Below are 22,235 nucleotides of genomic sequence, written 5' to 3'. Positions count from 1 at the left end.
TACTTTGCCTGGTATACTCATCAGCGAGATACCTCGATAGATGTTGCAATCCGTCCTGTTCATCTTACTACTCTATGAAGCCATTTCATCCCTGCCTTCCCACTATACTTCACAATTTCAGGTCTAATTTCATCTATTCCTGCTGCTTTATGACAATGGAATTTATTTACCATCCTTTCCGCTTCCTCAGGCGTAATTTCACCAACATCATTTTCTTCCTCCCCATGACCTTGGCTGTTCTCAACATCACCAGGAAAATTTCCTTTTACGTTGAGAAGATGTTAAAAATATTCCCTCCACCTCTCCAGTGTTTTCCTGGGATCTATTGTGAGTTCACCTGAATTACTCAAAACACTGTTCATTTTCTTTTTCCCTCCGTTCCTCCTCCTGGAGTTTTGGAAGAAAAATGTGTTGCACTTGCCGAAGCATTATCAAATTCCAATCAGTTAGTTGTGTACACTGGTGCAGGAATTAGTACAGCAGCTTGCATACCTGATTATCGAGGGAAGAATGGGATTTGGACACTTTTACAGCAAGGAAAGGACATAGAATCAGTGCGGGAGGATCACTACTCTATCATCCACTAAAGTGTGGTGATTACTATGGCATATATGGCATGCTGTACTGCTTGTAGCCATAGGAGCACAATCAGAGATAGTCGGCAACTAGAAAGACGCTCCTGGAGGATACCATCTTAATCTCCAAATGTCGAATAAGGTACAACTCCAACTACACCTGATTATGTCCATGAGGTCTAACAACCTCAGCAGTTATTGGATCTCCAGTCGTCGTAGACTCTATGCCACTGGGCCAGTGTCCCGAAACTGTTAAGGGCCGTGTGACTGTTGATGTGCACCAGCATTCCCACATAAAAAGATTCCATGCACAGGCGTCATTTGGAAAGCAACATCATCTGCTCAATATTAAAGTCCTGCGGCGATTGGCAAGTTGCGACAGGGGTAGGATAGGGTAATCTGGGAGCTCCTAGTGATGAGTCGGCACGTAGGCGGCGAGAGTGTGATCGCCGTTTTGCTCAAGGACAGACTGTAGAGCAACTCGTGTGCTACACCCGTGACTGAGCAGTCCTATTTAGGATCCCCTCTGCTCACCCTGAATGGGGAGGGGGCTATAAAAGGTGCCCTAAACATAGGCAGTCTAACTTCTCACCTGACTGGATTACCGCGTTCAGTGGGTACACCAATTCGCGGTAGAAGCGAAAGAAAGATTTGCAACATGAATATAGCTACCTGGAATATTCGTACTTTGATGGACACTGATATAGATAATCGTCCAGAGCGATGTACAGCAATAATGTCGTGAGTTGAAGAAATACAACATTGATATCGCTGCTCTTAGTGAAACTAGGCGCGCTGGAGAAGGACAACTCAAGGAACATGGTGGTGGCTATACATTTTTCTGGAAAGGAAAAGATGAAAACGAATTAAGAATTCATGGAGTAGGTTTTGCAATAAAGAATGAGCTTATTCACAATCTTGATGAGTTCCCATCTGGAATTAATGAAAGACTCATGACACTCCATCTGAAACTCAAGAACAACTAAAGAGCTACGACAATTAGTGCATATGCCCCCAACACTGAAGTCAGAAGATGATCAAAAAGAAGCATTCTATAACCAACTTGATGAACTCCTGTCGAATGTACCCAAGTCAGATATGCTTATTCTGCTGGGAGACTTTAATGCTCGGGTTGGCAGAGAATCATCACTTTGGCCTGGAACTATTGGTAAAGAGGGTGTAGGCAAAATCAACGTCAATGGAATCCTTCTACTCACGAAGTGTTCTGAATATGATCTTGTCATTACAAATACACTCTTCCACCAGAAGGATAGATTTAAAACAACATGGCAACATCCCAGATCAAAGCACTGGCACTTCATCGACTACATTATTGTCTGCGCCAGAGATAAGCGCGATGTTCATATAACCAAAGTTATGAAGTGTGCTGATGATAGCTGGACCGACCACCGCTTAGTTCGATCTGTGATGGCTATACAGGTTCCTCCAAAACGGCGGATTCAGGGGAAGGCGATAAAACAAAAACTAAATACTGAACAACTTAGGAACAACAGTATCAAATCTGCCTATCAAGAACTATTGGCTGATAAACTTCCAAATGAATACCCAGAAGATATTGAACAGAGCTGGTCGTTATTAAAATCAGCTATTATAGCAGCTGGCAAAGCAGCAGTTGGTGTTAATAAGAGGAAACATCAGGATTGGTTTGACGAGAATGACAAAGAAATATGTGACCTAATTGATGAAAAGCGGAAAGCCTACAACGCGTGGCAAAATGATCCAAATTCATTTCCCAAGAAACATAGATATCAACAGCTCAAAACGGAAGTGCAGAAGAGATGCAGGATGATCAAGAATGAATGGTGGATAGGTAAATCAAAGGAAATGGAGAATTTAATCGCCTCCAACAACACTAGTGCCTTCTTCAGTGCTACCAAAGCAATTTATGGTCCCTCTACCAAAGGTCTTAATTGTCTAAAATCCAAAGACGGTACTGAAGTTCTTAAAGACCCTGACTCAATAGCTTCCCGTTGGAAAGAACATTTTCAAGACCTCCTGAACAGAAACTCACATGTCGAGGAAGATGTGTTTGCTGATATTCCACAACAGCCAATTCAAGATCACTTAGGTGAAGTCCCTTCTATTCAAGAAATTGAGAAGGCCATTCATCAGCTGAAGAATAAAAAGGCACCCGGACAAGATGAAATTCCAGCCGAGCACTTCAAGGAAGGTGGTCCTTTGCTAATTCAGCATACACACATGTTGATTGTGAAAATATGGAACATGGGAACAATCCCTGCTGATCTATGGGATGCTTCCATCATCACTATCTTCAAGAAAGGGGATAAGACTCTGTGTAACAATTATAGAGGAATATCATTACTCTCTGTTGCAGGAAAAATACTTGCTAGAGTATTGTTTAATCGTCTACTGCCATTGACTGAAATGTGCCTACCACAAACTCAGTGTGGTTTCAGGCCAAACAGAAGTACAATTGATATGATTTTCAGTGCAAGGCAAGTGCAGGAAAAGTCTAGAGAGCAAAACCAACCCTTGTACATGGCTTTTATCGATCTTGATGATGATGATGATGCTTGCTGTTTTAAGGGGCCTAACATCAAAGGTCATCGGCCCCTAATGGTACGAAATGAAAGAACAAAAATTGCAAAGGCATCCAATGACCAAAATAAAAATAAAAAATATGGCATGAAGAATGAATGGATGGACAGGAACTCAACAAAACACAAAACAAACAAACAAACAAAAACCAGTGGATCGGACTCAATACAGATCGAAAATAACATTACCGACCAAGGAACCACTTATAAAGCACAATGATGCTTGGTGTCTAAAGGGGGTGAAAAATCCACGTCTAAGGCCCCACAGAATGGTACATGTCGCGAGTAAAATAGAACCATGGTATGTGTCATGTTGGGGTATTAATCAGAAGTAGCGAAGACTCACGCTGTTCCACAAAAGATGGTACTACTCACAAGTATTGCAATACGTACAAGTAACGCAGACCTATGGTGTGTCTCACACAATGGCCCAACTCAGAATCAACGCAAACCGAGAAGGTTCCCCACCTAGGTGTACTAAACACGGGCGCCGGTATTCCCGTGGTGTTCCTCACATAGTGGGTACTAATCACAGGCAACGCAGACCCACGGTGCTGCTCATATAGTGGTACAACTCACAGGCTACGCCCAGACCCGCGGTGTTGCACACATGGGTACAACGCACGGGTACTGGAATCCACCAGGCCAGGTTTTAGTGCTACTAATCACAAATCTACTTCGTACCGAATTTAGTGGTACTACTCGCAAGTACAGGCAACCTATGGTGTTCCCCGCGTGATGGTACGATTCAAAATTAGTTTCATGGTTCTAATTCAGTCAGCCCTTGGTTGCCCCTTTTAGTCGCCTCTTACGACAGGCAGGGGATACCGCGGGTGTATTCTACATGTGCGTCCCCCACCCGCAGGGGGTAGTGTGTTTGGTCCGCGAGAGGTATTTTATTTCCCTCAAGTCCGCCGGCAAGCCAGTTAGGACCCCCCTATCCGCCACCTGGGACGCGCCACGTGGGAGTATCACCTCTCCCCCTGCTACGCCACCGTAGTAGGTTTGTGGTTTATCGATCTTGTCAAGGCGTTTGATTCTGTTAATCGAGAAGCTCTATGGAGAATTCTAGCTCTGATAGGATGTCCAAACAAATACATACAGATACTTAGACTGCTACACGACGGCATGTTTGCTACTGTTAACACAAAACCAGGAGACCCTTTCCGTATTTCTACAGGAGTCAAGCAAGGTTGTGTAATTGCTCCAACATTGTTCTCACTATTTGTTGGAACTATACTACACCTTGTGGATGATAAACTGCCATCAGGAGTAGAACTTCTGTATAGAAGTGATGGAAATCTGTTTAATATTAACAGACTGCGAGCTAAGACCAAGGTGTCCTCAGTGTCAGTTATAGAGCTTCAGTACGCAGATGACAATGTTATCTTAGCCAAAACAGAGGAAGATCTGCAATCAATCCTCAATGCTTTTAATCAAGCATATGAAAGTATCGGACTGGAAATTAATATTGATAAGACTAAGATCCTTTACCAGCCGGCACCTAATTCCAATAAGAAAACTCCGACTATTACAATCAATGGCCAGTCTCTGCAAAACATAAATCATTTTCCTTACCTTGGAAGCCATCTCTCGACATGTGCAAACATTGATGCAGAAATCCAGTACCATTTAAGATGTGCTAGTGCGGCTTTCGGTCGTCTCCTAAGAAGAGTGTTTGACAATCACGATATCAGTGTGAGAACCAAACTGTACGTTTACAATGCTGTTTTAATTCCTACTCTTATCTATGGTTGCGAGACCTGGACAACCTACAGGAGAAAACTAAAATGCCTGGAAAAATACCATCAACGATGCTTGCGGAGAATACTGAAAGTTAAATGGCAAGATCGTCGAACGAACATTAGCATCCTCGAGGAAGCCAACACTACAAGCATAGAGGCAAAGATAGTCAGGCATCAGCTATGCTGGGCTGGTCATATCGTCCGCATGCCAGATACACGCCTCCCAAAGAAAATCTTGTACTCCCAACTAAAGAATGGCCAGTGTAACCATGGAGGGCAGCTTAAACGATATAAGGATGTTCTAAAGTATAATCTTAAAAGATGTCATATTGATACAATCAACTGGGAAACTACAGCCGAGGATAGGCCCAAATGGCGTAGCATTGTATACAATGGAGTTGAACATCTAGAAAAAGATAGGAGAAGATTAGAAGCTGAGAGGAGGAACCGCAGGAAAGAACGAGCGAATGCGAGGGATGGCATTCTTGCACAACCATCTGCTGCAACTACTAGTGTGTGCTGTCACTGCAATAAAATCTGTGCATCCAAAATTGGACTGTTCAGCCATCTGCGACGGCACAATTAATATGTCCAAATGACATTGTATTTATATACTACATATTCGTTGACGAATAAATGCCTATGATGATGATGAATATTCTTTATTATTGTCCAGAAAGGTTTCCCTGCTGCTTGTCCTAGTCTTTCCGGGTTATTACCAAAATCTTCCCATGACTTCTTTTTGGATTCAACAACTATTTGTTTCACTCTGTTTCTTTCATCTATGTACAAATACCTGTCTGCCTCAGCCCTTGTTTGGAGCCATTTTTGAAAGCCTTCTTTTTACGTTTACAAGCTGCTCTCACTTCATCATTCCACCAAGATGTTCGCCTTTTCCCATCTTTACACACAGTTGTTCCTAGGCATTCCCTTGCTGTTTCTACTACAGCATCCCTGTATGCCACCCGTTCTCTTTCTATATCCTGAACCTGCTTATTGTCTACTGTTCGAAACTTCTCACTAATCATATGCATGTACTTCTAATTTCCTCGTCCTGGAGATTTTCTACCCTTATTCGTTAGCAGACATATTTCACTTTCTCTACTTTAGGGCTAGAGATACTTAGTTCACTACAGATCAGATAGTGGTCTGTATCATCGAAAAATCCCCGGATAACTTGTACATTCCTAACAGATTTCCTGAATTCGAAGTCCGTAAAGATAGTCTATTATGGATCTGGTACGCCTAACCTCCCATGTGTAGCAGTGAAGAGCCTTATGTTTGAAGAATGTATTCGTAACTGTTAAACCCATACTAGCACAGAAGTCCAGCAAACGCTTCCCATTCCTGTTAGCTTCCATATCTTCCCCACATTTACCAATTACCCTTTCATATCCTGCAGTTCTACGAGTATTTCCAACTCTCGCATTGACATCGCCCATTAGCACTATTCTGTCCTTGCTGTTGACCCTGACCAGAGGTCACTCAATGCTTCATAAAACTTGTCAACTTCAACCTCATCTGCACTCTCACATGGTGAATACACTGAGACAATTCTCATCCTAATTCCTCCAACTGCCAAATCTACCCACATCATTCGCTCATTTACGTGCCTAACAGAAACTATGTTGCCTGCAATGGTATTCCTGATAAACAGCCCTACCCCATACTCTGCCTTTCCCTTTCTAACACCCGTCAAGTACACTTTATAATCTCCTATCTCTTCCTCGTTATCTCCCCTTACCCTAATATCACTTACTCCTAGCACATCTAGATGCATCCTCTTTGCTGACGCAGCCAGTTCTACTTTCTTTCTTCCATAAGCCCCATTAATATTGATAGCTACCCATCGAATTCCATTTTGTTCGCCAAGTTGTTTCCAAGGAGTCTCTTGCCTATCAAATGGGAGTGGGACTCTGTTACTCCCATAGATCCGAGGCTTGCTTAAAATGTTCTGAGCTCGGTAAGTTCATGAAGCAGGATGCTACCCTATTTGCACGTAGTCCAAGTGAGGATCTCTCCTCTAACGGGTTATAGTCCTAGCTGCCTGAGCACAAGGAGGGCCATGACTCAGAATATGCCCGAGATGACCACTCCCATTCCATAGCAACTGGTATCCCGACTCTCAGGACCACTTACTAGGCCACTCAGCCGTTGCTCATGGTTCACGAACTAGGACATAATTACAGTAACCCACACCATGAACATAATTTATAGCAATAATAATCTTTGAATGCGACTTAATGACATGTCAATATGACAATTTTATTAAAATGAAATAACTGATAATAGAATTGGTGAAGACGGAATAACACCTCATAATTTAAGATATGACATGACTGGAGGTGTATGAACATGGCAAGATTATACTGCCAATTGTTGCTACTAATCACTCTTGCTTTGGATTTGATGGAGACCGCATGGGAATGCCGACATTGATATATTTACATTCATAACTACCGTATTCTAGACACACATATCGTCGCCGTGTACACGACAGAACGGGTCACAAACTGTCGTACGGTCGGATTACCAGAATTTGAATATTTGTATTTTATATTAACTAATATCTAATTTGCATGTGCTTGGTTTGTATAACAATGTGTGATATTATTTTTCAGTGTGCGATGAACGCGAAAGTATTCTTAATTTGTGAGTGTAACGTCAAGATGGAGTAGACATGTGAGGCATAAGGACAACGGGTGGCTGGTTCATCAAAAGATAAGTCCTTGCTTCATTATTTACTAATTAGTATTCTCTTTCAGGTGTTGAATTTCTGTATATATATCTATATATATTTTTTGGTAATAAAGAACAGAACATGTAGAATATTTAGAAATATGAAATTGATATTGTGTCATCGAGTGAAATGAAAGTATCCAGGGATGTAAATCTTCATGCAGTAACCTAAAGCCACACGAGATTTCAATAATTTAATTGTACCTCAGTTCACAGGATTGAATTTTCTGGAAGTCATTCATCAATGTATATCAATTTTAATGGCGTTACATTGGTCAGACTAATTAGGTTCTTCGAGATGATAGTTATTCATCGTAGAATCACTTGATTTTGTACCTGTATTACTGTGTATAGCAGGAATTTCATTTGTGCAGCAGAATTATGGTAAAACAGTATGGTAATTTATTACAGGAGGAGTGAAAAGAGTGTTAGCTATATACTTATTGTGAATCTACTTGTGAAGCTACGTGTTTATTAAGAGTCTACGTACTTATTGAGATAGACAGGAATTTTGTTGAATATAGAATCTTCACATATGAAACTGAGTAGGTCGTTAACAGTAACGTATAAATACGAAGGCAACGGAATATAGCGATCTTCGATATGAATCAAAATAGGTTTTAGAAGCCGTACGTCAAGTTCTGCTCCTGTTATTTCTTCTAGGTACATTCTACGGGAACCTGACCAGATCCTGTGACCAGCATCAACATTGTAGTATTGTGCATGTGCATGATGATTTATTACAGCTATTCATGATGGAGTGGTCCAGAATCATCAATCCAGCGTGGCTATGCAACTGAAGTGTATTATAGGAATGTATTTTATCCATTCTAGGAATGAGCCAATGCCACGTTATTGTTATTTCTATTCGCATGTTGGTGTATAATTCCTTTATTACATTGAGATGATATCATATTTGCATATCATATCTTCAAAATGAATCCCTTTAATTTCATATCATCTACATTTACATTGAATTACGTGATTTGGTAAAGGGAAAATCTCTTTCGTACTTTAATAAATATCTGGATGTTGCTGCCATTGATGTAACGTTAATTTATATTTGTTTTAATTGAAGGCGAGTACTGACATTGATGTGAGAATTTTTCTTTAGAACCGTGGGTGAAGGAAACTATAATTCACCAAATCATACATATCATATATTATGTTTCAAGTCATATATTTTATAGATATATATTTAAGCCATGATTTTCTAATGGTACTTCAAGTCCTTTTTCTTATAAGGTTTTCAAATATTATTATTTTTTTTTTTTTTTTTTGCTAGGGGCTTTACGTCGCACCGACACAGATAGGTCTTATGGCGACGAATTTTTCAAATATTAATTTTGAATATTATTATAATTCATTGATTTCATTTAAAGATTTATTGAAACTCTTCACATGGACTAACCGCTAGGATAATTATTTGTAAATTGAATTAAAACTTCATGGACATGTTATCATTGTTTAAAGTACGCTATTGTTAAACATCAATACTGCCATTATCGTCAACTTTTCTCATCAACAATGTAATGTTGCACCTCCACAACAATGCAAAAGAATAAAATAAACCAGCCATCCCATATTCAATCTTACCATTTATAGATAGGGAATACTTTCATACCCCTTCATTTATATTAAATTATTACCATTGCACGAGACGTCTGTCTGTCTCAGGTATTAATCTTATTTTAGTGGCGATTATCTGTTGAGAGAACCTACCCTTATGAGATCTGAATCTTATGTTTCGCCAGAGTTGTGATGTAATATTTACATGGTTATGCGCCAACCCTATATGTATAATTAGGATTATTTGATGACAACTCATTTGATAATAATTGAGATCCAATTATATTTAAGATGACTTGTTTATTGTGATGATAATCAGGTTTGCTAGGATGCCGTCGTATGATTGATATTGGTTGCGCATGATTACTATTAGTGTAACAATATTTATCCCACTTTGATGCCCAATTTCACCACATATATTTTTTACATTAATACGCCCAATTTTCAGGCACTTTAGGACCTTTATTGTCACAACATGCATGAAAAAATGCCCTTAAAAAGTCTGAAATATGTCCATAAATGTGCACTAACAGCCAGAAATTCTCTTTATCTTAACAGTCCAAATACTGTATGAATATTAACTCTATGTTCCTTTCTATTGAAGAAATAGAAATTTCGTGTCCTCGTGTTGTCATATGGGATATCAGTGATCAGAAAAGAGAATACAACGGGATTGGGCGATCGTCTAAATAAATGGTGGAAATTTATTTTTCATTTTGTGATCAATGTGTGCATTGTGAACAGTTTCATTCTTTATGATATGAGTAACCGACCAGCTCTCGCAGCTCATGGAAACAGACAGCTGAACTTCCGGCGCAACTTGGTGCAACAGCTGATCGGGAACTTCACGTCCCGCAAATATACGGGCAGGAAAAGTTTATAATGAGAAGAAAGCTTCCACCCAATCAATACTTATTTATTAAAATTAAAGCTACAGGACCGGTTTCGACCTTTCTAGGTCATCTTCAGCTGGGCACACAATCACATATAACATATCATGCAATCATAAAACATCATTAGATCTAACAAAGAATGTCATACAACGATAACATGTCAAAATTATTCTCATGAGGGCATTCATCGAATTGGAACTTGGTATTCACTGTCTTTTCAGGAATAACATACATAAAAAACACATTCATAAAAGTTTGGATTGTTGACAGGCATAAGTTTTTCTGAAATTAAATGCTAGCCTTAAAACATGTATGGTAACACAGAGAGAACATGTGTATTGGTCACAATTTGTTAGTCTTGTGGGTTGCACTTCCTTGTTTCCTGAACCTTCAGCTGTACATTGAGATAGAATCTTGTTGCTCAAAGCTAATTTGCCTTAATTTTAAAAAACTAATTAGTTTTGTCCTTAAAGCCTTGAGGAACAGACATTTTTATGAACACTCAATGATAACTGTAGGAATAAAACATGCGTTAAAATTCAATGACCTGCACTGTAGGTATAAATTACATTATAAAATGTCAGATTCTCAAATGAGATTAGATATCTACATTTTCTGCTCAAGTCTCAACTAGTTTACACAATCTTATATAGCTTTTCAGCATTCACATGTGTTTTTATGTTTCATATATATATGGTGACACAAAACTCATTTGAGAATCTGATATTTTATAGTGTAATTTATACCTACAATACAGGTCAAATGGGAGTGGGACTCTGTTACTCCCATAGATCCGAGGCTTGCTTAAAATGTTTTGAGCTCGGTAAATTCATGAAGCAGGATGCTACCCTATTTGCACATAGTCCAAATGAGGATCTCTCCTCTAACGGGTTATGGACCACCGGTGCATTGTATAGTCCTAGCCGCCTGAGCACAAGGAGGGCCATGACTCAGAATATGTCCGAGATACCCACTCCCATTCCATAGCAACTGGTATCCCGACTCTCAGGACCACTTACTAGGCCACTCAGCCGTTGCCCATGGTTCACAAACTAGGACGTGACTACAGTAACCCACACCATAATAAAGATAACATTTATTTTTGGAAGCTTAAATTTTGTGACACCGTGTATTTCTGATACAGAAAATCACGGTACGTTTATTTTGCTCTTGAGGTCAGAAAAACGTAGAGAAGTAAATTGTGAGATTCTTATAGAGTTGTTTATCACGGAATTACATATACTTGAAAAGTTTTGAACAGGCAGAAATGGATTGTGTGGGAAATGAAATATTATGAGAATAGTTAGGAAGATGTTGAAGGCAGAGTTAGGCTGTATTTTATGAGTGATGTATAATGAACGTGTAGCCGAGGATTGAGGCTATGTTTTTCGATGGAGAAATTTTTTTGCGACAGGCTGTATGTTAAAATGTGACATTTCTGAGACAGGCTGTTTAAGATGATGGTGTCCTGCAGGCAATCCAGAAGAGTTGGCTAATTTAATAGTGATCAGAATCTAAGTGAACGCTGTAACGCCTATTGTAATTTCAAGTCGAGAATCTCCAATGATAACCAATTTTTGTAGAAGATTGTAGTCTTGGCAATTAAGTCCAAGTGATGAGTCTATGTAAAACCAGCGTAGTGCATTTGATGATAGTTGACCTCATGAACAAAGTGCATTCTGACACACGGTCGAGGTGTTATTTGATTATGTATGTTCAGTCTTCAGCCCTAAGGCTGGTTGGATCATGAACAGCTCTGCCATCAGCTGTCATACATGGCCTAGGCATCACTGAAGAGGCGTACTAGGAAAACGAGGAGCGAGGTAGTTTCCCGTTGCTTTCCTCACCGAGCCAGAAGTTGCTATTACATATCAGTCTGCCAAGTCCACTGAAATGCATGCACCAACTGACCCTATGAGCAACATTTTCACACCATTCATAGCAGGGACTGGCTGCAGAAGGAATGGCATTACTAGCATCGCTCATACCTCAGTCACTTTCATAGCGTCAAAGCCAATGATAAGACAGAGACAGATCAATGAAAGTAACAAACTAGCTCTAGCCCATATCAGAAGACATAGTGCACTGTAAACACTAGGTCCTGTCAGCAAAGGCATGTTATTTGATTATTGTAACTAAATTCCATTCTGTATATTTTTACGAGACAAAATTATTATTTAATTGGAAACAGTGTGGGATAGAATATTGAATGTTATTAGAATGATAGTCTGGTTTGTGTAGATCGATGGAAAGTTGCTTCACTGGATAGTTCATGGGCAGACATGTTTGAAATGTGGAGATGAAAGGCAATTTAGAGCCTCACACTAAAGTTACACTGTGGACATCGTGATGGTGGTGGTTACTGTTTCGGCAATATTACGTAAAGTTATACGAGTGTTGGATTTATTGTAATTTACCAAACTTCACTGCGTGTGGCGAGATTGTATTGAGTCATCAATTAAAGTAGCCGGCCATTTTGTTTAATTTCAATTTCATGTTTATTGGAAGGAATGGACATAGATATATTTCCAGGTTCGAGTTTGTCTGTAGCGAGTTTCATTTATTGTGTTCGAGTTTCATCAAGGATTACATTTAAATATCTGCGATTGTGTTGGAAGTTTCAATTTCACCTGACACTGTAGATGATGTGTGAATATCCCAGTTTTGCTCAACGAAAGGGTTAGGATGTTGCGCGTATTATATAAACTTAAGGATCGTAGGCTCGACGACAGGATTAGGGTGTCATTTGTATATAGTCAAGTCTTAGGTTAGTTGTTTTGCGAATCAACTTGAACGATGTTAGTGTCTGCAGTAGTGAATGCAAATGCAAAGAGTGTTAGCAGGTATTATCAAGGCTATGTTTCGGCATAATTCTTACTAGAACAGATGTAAGGCTTTTCAGAGTGGGATGAGTCTAGTGTCAGACCTAAGACGAAACGCTGGTTAATAGAGCAAACGCCTAAAAAGCCTTAAATCTGTTCTGTTTTTGACATGCTCTATTGGTGAAAAATATCTAATTCCTCCACGAGAACTTGGAATAATTCCTACCAGCCAGACGGTGCTCCCATAATAGCGTTGCATCAATGGTGGCATGAATGTGAGGGTTGTCCAACATGGATACCTAGCTAATGGAGACTGATTATTACTGTTTAGCCACACAGGTTCAGGTTCGATGAACTTTAGTTTTTCTATTTTTTTCTTTTTTAAAGTTATTGTTTGGATGTCTGGTATTGTGTGATAGTGCCGTGTATTGACACTTAGCTGATTTATGTAGGATTTACGTTACGAATGTGGTTTCGATTCGTCAACTGTTAATAGTTTCAATTTTCATTATTTCAATTTATATTAGGTGAGACATTGGTCTACTGATTACTTGTAGTTAGGTTTAACGGGACAAGTGTAGATAGATAGATTTGTAATGGTAGTCATAGTTATTGAAAATGGAAAGATTTCTGTCATTTGTTTTCTAGTGTGGAATTTATTAAACTTAACGACATAACTGTTTATAACCTGAAAGTTGGTTCTATAAGAATATTTTCAAGTGACATCACTTTTCTTTAACTTCACTGTTTGGCATTTCTTCTAAATGCATAATGAATAAAATGTTTTCCTGCATTTTGCAGTTTTGTTCCTTCAGAACGACGTAACGTAAGATCCCCTCGGATAAAGTTGTTGTTGGTTCCTTCTGAACAGCTGTTTGGGTGATGCATGTTTCAGCATCGGGATTATTCAGTAACTTAAGGGTGTCATGAGATGACAATACATGGTGGAATTTTACTTTTAGTTGTACCAATTGTTGTTAACTTGTAGTGAACACCATGCTTTCTAATAATATTTCGCAACCTATCCAAAGCAACTGATAGTCAATTTGGTTCGATTAAGGGTCCATTCGGCGGATGTTCCAATATCCGATAGGGCGATAGGTAGGGCCCGGATTTTTTAAAAATGCATATGCGCATATGCAATTGCATATTTTGACATATTTTGAGGGTTAGTGCATATTCTAGACGTAACAGCATATTCCGGTATATAATGTCTGAATTTAAGGATAATTACAAGAACTACTAAAATAAATCTGTTTTGTACGTCCCTAGCTAGATGCCTATTTTATGTGCATCCCTCGCTAGTTGGTATTTTCGACTGTCTGTGTAACGGCATTTTACTTTCACAACTGACAATGGCAACAGATAGCTTAGGTGTGGGTAGGCAGGCTGGACTTCCCTGAAATCCTTTCTCTATCACAGCAGATAATAATCTCAGGGGGCTGGGCACTTGGTCAGGGCAGAAGTATCTTCAGTTCACTAGTTACGTTCCATTTTAGTGCCCTGCATCTCATCTCTAAAAGTGTTAGTTTTTAAAAAATGCCTAAGGAAAAGAGCAGCAGAAGAAATTTACTAAATCAGTGGGTGGCGGGTAATAGGGACTATTCAACAGATGGTGTCATCGTGTACTGTCAAGTTTGCTCAAAGGAAGTGAAATGTGAAAAGAAATTTCAGCTTGAACAGCATTCAAAAACAACTGCACATATTATAGCAAAGGACGAGAAGAACAGCACACCACAACTACTTCTTACACAGGTAAAGCCCAAGTCCTGTAGTCTTAATACATTTTCAAATGATCTTTGTAGGGCTTTCGTATGCAGCAACATTCCATGGAATAAATTAAACAATTCAGTTCTGCGATCATTTCTCGAGAAATATTGCGTAAATCAAAAAATACCAGATGAATCAACTCTTAGGAAAAATTACCTACCTCCGCTATATAAATCTACCCTGGAATTGATCCGTTCTGATATCGGAAGGAACTGTGTCTGGATATCGGTGGATGAGACAACGGATTCGTGTGGCCGTTACATACCAACTTTCGTGGTTGGTAAATTACATCCAGACGAACCCGGTAAGCCACATCTTCTTGCTTGTAAAGTACTAGAGAAAACCAACCATAGCACAATAGCAAGATTTGTAAATGATTCTCTGCGACTATTGTGGCCATCTGAAATTGAGACTAATTGTTGTAAAGTGCTTGTACTACTCACAGATGCAGCTTCGTACATGTTGAAAGCAGCAAAGGCCCTCCAAGTATTTTATTCAAAACTCATACACGTAACCTGTTTAGCGCACGGATTACACCGCATTGCAGAAGAAATACGCGCACAGTTTCCAGCTGTTAACAATTTAATTGGATGTGGGAAGAAACTGTTTCTGAAAGCACCAGCTCGTGTCAAGCTCTACAAAGATTGTCTACCTGAAGTTCCTTTGCCACCTGAACCTGTCCTGACAAGGTGGGGGACATGGTTATCTGCAGTATCATTTTATCAGGAACATTTTAATGAAGTGAAAGAAGTGGTTACAAAACTTGAGATGAACATATTGCGTGTGTCCGTGATGCAAAAGGTGTGTTTGAAACCGCTACTGTTTATCAAGATGTGAATTTCATTCATGCACATTTTTCTAAACTTCCAAAAGCCATTGAGAGCTTAGAATCTTCTGGTACTCCCCTCCAGGAATCACTTGATCTCGTTGAAAAAGCTGCATCTTCGTTGAATTACGCTCCAGGCGAAATTGGAGAGAAGATTAAATGCAAGTTAGAAAAGGTGTTGAATTCGAACCCAGGACTGAAGAAGATTAAGTTAATTAGTCAATACTTGAGTGGAACTAGGGTATCCTTGCCAGATGTATGCTCCGAAACGTTGGTGCCCATGTATAAGTACTGTCCAATTACGTCAGTTGATGTAGAACGATCAATTTCAACCTATAAACTCATTTTGACGGACAACAGACATAGTTTGTCTCCAGAAAACATAGAAAGACTACTAGTTACCTATTGTGATGCTTCTTTTTGCAATAAATGATACCTGTAAATAGGTAAGTGAATAAAATTGCATGTTTTTAAGAGCATATTTCCTTATTTTCCGTGCATATATTGTAACTTTTTAGTGCATATTTGCATGCATATTTTCAGGTTTTTTAGTGCATATAAATCCGGGCCCTAGCGATAGGGTATCAGACTGGTGGATAACCTTAATTAAATGTAAATCTGGAGTTCTACTTGTTGAAGATCAGATTTTCCATGGATCATGTGGATTAATTCTCAGTTATCGTTTGGATCAATGGTGCCCGATTTTCAGGTTTTATTTTAGTTTTGCTATCCACGAATTTCATGATACTTTTACGTTCTCTGAAATAGTGTTAAACAGTAATAAGAAGACAACACTCACGCAATGTACTGTGACTGTGTCAAAATATTATAAATAATTAAGTGATTTTATGGGTGATATTAAATAAAATAAGAAAATATTGTGCATGGATATAATTGAATAAAATTTTAGTAAGCACATTTTTGCTCCTCATTTAAAGTAGTTAGGCTCTCTTCTGAACCCCATCGTTTGGTCAATGTAGTGACAGAAATAAACCTGCTACGACCTCAAGATCTAAGAGTTCTATATTGCTCTATTGCAGCAGCTGTGCCAGACGACCAACAATGGAATGGTAAGTTCAAGGGTTCAATACTGTACCTTCTGATTGGACAAAAGCAGTAATTGCACCTATCTACAAGCAAAGGAACAGGAAGGATTGCAACAACTATTAAAGAATTTTACTTATGAGTAGGCCTATATCAGGCAAGGTGTTTATTCACATTTTGGAAAGGAGACGTGATAAAGGGTTGAGGGTTACTTGGATGAAAACCAGAGTCATTTCAGGCTACAGAGGAGCTTGTCAAGAACTATATTTTCAGGATATTGTGCCAAGTAATTGAAAAATGCAATGAGAGGACTGGATAGTTATTTTGTTGATCTAGAGAAGGCCCAAATAACAGTATCGAGGGAAAATAAATGTTAAACTTACTGAGGGATTATGGGATTAGGGTTGGATTATTACAAGCAATTAAAGACATTTATGCTGAAAATTGGGCAGCATTGATAATTTATGGTAGAACGAGTTAATGGTTCAAGGTACAGTACTTAAAGGGGTTAGACAAGCTTGTAATCTTTAACCTCTGTTGTTCATAGTTTACATGGACCATTTACTGATAGGTATAACATGGCCAAAGGGAATCAGTTAGAAGGAAATGTGACTAAGCAGTTTGGCCTACGCTGATGACTTGGTCTTAACCCATATGTGCCCACTGTCGACATTTGTCGACGTTACTATCTGAATATTGTCTATCTTATATCGGTAAACCTGAATAATATTTTTGAGATGCATTGTTTACAGTTCATAGTTTGATACTTACTGCACAGCACGAAAACAAGAATCACTCGTTTTCGCGCCTTATATCGTGGCTGCGTATGAAATATCATAGCGTATACACTCAAGAGGATGACTCTTCCGTCGCGGTGAGTAATATTTTCTTATAATATTGTTACAGTTGAAAGTAAGATCGGACATTTGCATTAAACGTAATAACAAAACATGCCTTTAACAGATTTTGAATTCATTTATGGCTGATTTATAGTTGCTTTTGTCTAGCAGAGCAAAAAATATCCACGTCGACACATGTCGACAGTGGGCGCGAATGGGACTGCCTCAGTACTGTTATACGATTTTCATTTATTCTTCTCAGAGTGACCGTCGAGCAGATCGTAATCATCCTAGAGGATTCACAAAACATCCTAGATGCTAATATATACATAGAACAACCTGAAAATGCTTTCCATAGTGACGTGGATAGCGATGATAATAAGTAATGTGGAGATATAAACAGACTCTCTGGTAATCAACTCCGGGCTGATGCTGAACTAGTGTGTACAAAAATCAGTGAAAATGGTACAATGGTAATGCTGAAATGAAATACATAACAGTAATTCAGCCAGCATGTATAATTCTGCATAATATGCACATGGGGAGCGTCGATCAATTGGATCAAAATGTATCTTGTTACCGCATCAGCATCAAAAACAAGAAATGGTACTGGCCTCTAATTGTGTTCCTTCTGAACATCTCTATGGACAATGCATGGCAACTTTACCGTTTGACCCCAAAGGGCATATAGGAAAATTTAGACCTTCTCGGCTTCACACGCTACATCGTTAGGACATATATCCTATCTCGTGCCGGTACGCGTGCTAACGCATGAAGACCGAGTACGAAAGTATCTTCACGTGTGTTGCCAGAAGTGCGTTCCGATGGGGTATCCCACTACCTCGAAACAAGTGGGAACAAAGTGCGGTGCGCTCACTGTAATAAAGCTGCCAGGAAACAGTGCAAAAATGTAACGTTGGCCGCCACGTCCTTTGCTTCGAGTCATTTCACTCACGCTAAACCAGACTGGATGAAGAGAAGCAGAGTGTAACCTCAAAACGCAGACAAAACTGTTATGAAATTCTACTCGTAGTTTTCCTTTTTTGCTATTTTCAGAGTGATCATACTTGCTCAAAATTTGGTATTGTGTGTATAACAAGTACTATAAACATACGAATATTGTCCTTTTGTTTTGAAACAGTATGCATTCTAAATTGAGACGAAAGTGTTCCTCACTTATGTTTTGAATCATGTTTTTTAAAATATATTCTGCTTATTCAATACTTATGTGACTAATATTATTACATTCATATAAGCTTAAAATGCGAAGAAAAGTTCCTTTTTTTTTGAGCATGTCTCTTACCCTACCCGTTCACTGTCGACATGTCGACACGGTAAATCTCCGCGAAAATATGTTAATGAAACCTAAAATCATCATAAGCCTTTCATTTAGGTTACAAACAACTGTACTTACGAAATATATCACAATATTCCACAGAAAAATAATTTGGGCAGATATGGGTTAATGGCAGACTGTGCAGAAGGCTTGGAATCTAATAGCTTGGAACTTAAAACTAATTCAATGAGTACAATGTCCGACTCAATGGCTGAATGGTCAGTGTACTGGCCTTCGGTTCAGAGGGTCCCGGGTTCGATTCCCGGCCGGGTCGAGGATTTTAACCTTCATTGGTTAATTCCACTGGCCCGGGGGCTGAGCGTTTGTGCTGTCCCCAACATCCCTGCAACTCACACACCACACACAACACTAACCTCCACCACAATAACACGCAGTTACCTACAAATGGCAAACGCCGCCCACCCTCATCGGAGGGTCTGTCTTACAAGGGCTGCACTCAGCTAGAAATAGCCACATGAAATTATTATTATTATTATTATTATTATTATTATTATTATTATTATTATTATTATTATTATTATTATTATTATTATTATTATTATTATTATTATAATAATGAGTACGATATGAAAATTAGCATTTCCAAGACTAAGGTGATGTCAGTACGGGAAACCAAACGAGGACTGAATGTCAGATCAGGAATACAAAACTGGAACAGGTATATCATTTGAAGTCTCAATACATGAAAATGAATCAAGGTGTAGCAAAGCTAATGCATTGAGCTCACATCTGCAATCGACGATATTCTGTAAGAAAGAAGTCAGCTCCCAGATGAAACTATCTATACACCCATCTGTTTTCAGACCAACTTTGCTGTACAAAAGACAAAGCTGGGTGGACTCAGGATATCTTAAAATTACAAGTAACAAACATGAAAGTAGCGAGTATGATTGCTAGTATAAAGAGGTGTGAACAATGGCACGAGGGCGCTTGGAATGACGACGTGAAGGTCAATTAGGACTAAACTCAATGGATGAAGCTGTTTGCATTAACTGGCTTTGGTGGTGAGATCATGTGAGGTGAAATGAATGTAGGAGGATAGGTTACCTAGGAGAATAATGGAGTCAGTCATGGAAGGTAAGTGAAGGCAAAGATGGATAGACTCTGTTTCTAATTATTTAAAGATAACAGGTATGGAACTAAACCAGGCCACAGAGCTAGTTACAAATAGAGGATTATGAAGGAGTATAGTTGATTCACAGAGGCTTGCAGACCGAATGCTGAAAGGCATTACGGTCTGTAAGGAAAATGTATGTACGAGGGCAGATTTAAAAAAAAAGGGAATTATTTTTAAAAATTTATTGCATCAACCAAAAAAAACCCCACACATATAGAGATCACTTTTCTACACAGTGTCCTGCCTTCGATACACATTTTCTCCACCAAATTGGTAAATTTTTTATGCCGACCTGATAGAAAGAAGAGGGATGTGTGCGGAGCCAGTTGTGCACAAACTCTTGTACACTTGCATCATCATCAAACTGTCGTCCTCCTAGGTCTTGTCTGAGTAGTCCAAACAAATGGTAATCGCAGGGCAATAAATCTGGACTGTACAGATGTTCCAGGGGTATCCAGTGAATTTCCTCCAGTTTTTCCGGCGTTAAGCGGCAGTATGGGGCCTTGCATTGCCATGGAGAAGAAAGACGTTTCAGATCGGTTGCCGGCATCGCTTGTTGCGATACGCAGCTTTTGCTTCATCCAAAAGGCGACAGTAAGAGGCTGCATTAATTGCCCTCTGTTTGTGAAGAACATCCACCAGCAGAACACCCACGGAATCCAAGAAAACGGTTACAAGCAACTTTCCAGTAGATGAGTGTGTTTTGGCCTTAACCGGATCTGCTTCATCTCTTCGCTGCCACTCCATGCTTACTTGCTTGCTTTGACTCTGGGGTGTAATGATGCACCCAAGTTTCATCACAAGTCACAATACGACGCAAGAAATCCTCTCCTTCCTCCTCGTAGCGACGCAGGAGTCTCTGACAAACTTCCTGGTGTAAAGTTTTTTGTTCCCAGTAGAGATGAGAAACCAATCTGGCCAACAATTTTCTGAAATGGATTTCATCTTGGATGATGGTTTGAACACTTCCATAACTTATTCCTATGGCTAAAACAATTTCAGAGATGCCAACTTTCAAGAAAGCCAATTCGTAATGCAGCCATTAGGGCATTTGGGGGGGGGGGGGGGGCGGCGGCCGTAGAATGTGTTTTTTCTTTTTCTTCTGAGATCTTACTAACTTACATATCATTGAAAATCAATTAACATACAATTCAACCAGATGTAACATATTGAAAGACTGGCATATAAAGAGTGTATAATTCTTACCTGCTAAAGTAACAGGTGATCTGCAGTACATATCTGAATGGAGGTTGAAGGATCATTTCTTTTGTTGAGTGCTGTAGTTGCTCCCTTAGCAGCTTGTAGTTCCTGTTTGGTAAACGTACACTCATGACATGCTTTTACTTCCTCTGCACTAACAGAGCACTTAACAGTTCGGAGTTCATATTAGCAAGGAATTCAGTCTTGTTCTTCCTCATCATACGCATCTGAAAAATTGCGGCTACACACACTACAAAACACGTGTGAATGAGATTGAGGAACGCAGTAAACAGGGCCATGTTTTCGGGTATTCCTCCCTAAATTTTTGAACTATTTTTGGTTTATTACCAGCGTCACTAATCACGGTAATGTACTCACACTTTTTTTCCTGCACAAGAAATCGCTTCATTATTTCAAACCTTTCGCATTTCGTAACACACTATTAGCACATTTCCAGAAGAGCAATATATGTAAATATGGCAACAAAAATCACAATAAATACTTCAAAAGTCATGCACACAGTATTCATAATTAAACAGAGTTTGTCACCACTTTGCCAGCAAAACAAAGACAAAAGAACTCGTATACTTGCATGGAAGTCTGATCACGTGACGAACAAAGACAACAACTCCGCAAGATATACTACTTCACAGGTGCCTATATTTCCGGTACTGGAAACACACACTACGTTTGGCACGTGAAAACTTAAAATATTCTTAAACGAGGGACAAGAAAGTGGTATAAATGATTACTGAGAAATCCGAAAATAATATTCCGAGAATTCAAGCTGTAATCCATTCATGCTATAAGTCCACAGAATGTCATACGTGTTTTTCATGCGACTGACATGACTTCTTCGGTCAGTGAATAAAGTTTATCAGAGCTTTTGCGCATCCAAACCATCTTGTCCAAATATTTTCCTCAGTATCTGCCATTCCATTTTCTGCAATGTCTTTCATGATGGTGGTTAATGATGTTTCCATCACACAGAGTGTTTCTGGGAGAATGACAATACAAACACTTTTGAAAACTTCACACACTTAGATTTAAAAATCAACAAAAAAATCGAAATTTGTAGTGTGTGATTCGTAAAGGCGTAATTATGATGGGTAATTCATAATTATTACAATTGAATCGTAATAGTTGGCATCTCTGCAATT

The 22,235-nt window shown here is 39.1% G+C and overlaps 1 protein-coding gene across 2 annotated transcripts in view; it reads right to left on the bottom strand.

Annotated features, from left to right (window-relative positions):
* Positions 1-22,235, bottom strand: part of Arpc1 (Actin-related protein 2/3 complex, subunit 1A) — a 246,348-nt gene that overhangs the window by 121,576 nt on the left and 102,537 nt on the right. The window lies entirely within an intron of this gene.

Source organism: Anabrus simplex, chromosome 5, assembly GCF_040414725.1.
Source record: "Anabrus simplex isolate iqAnaSimp1 chromosome 5, ASM4041472v1, whole genome shotgun sequence".
NCBI lineage: Eukaryota > Metazoa > Arthropoda > Insecta > Orthoptera > Tettigoniidae > Anabrus > Anabrus simplex.
Note: the sequence above shows the minus strand (reverse complement) of the source record. Positions and strands in the feature narration are given on the sequence as shown.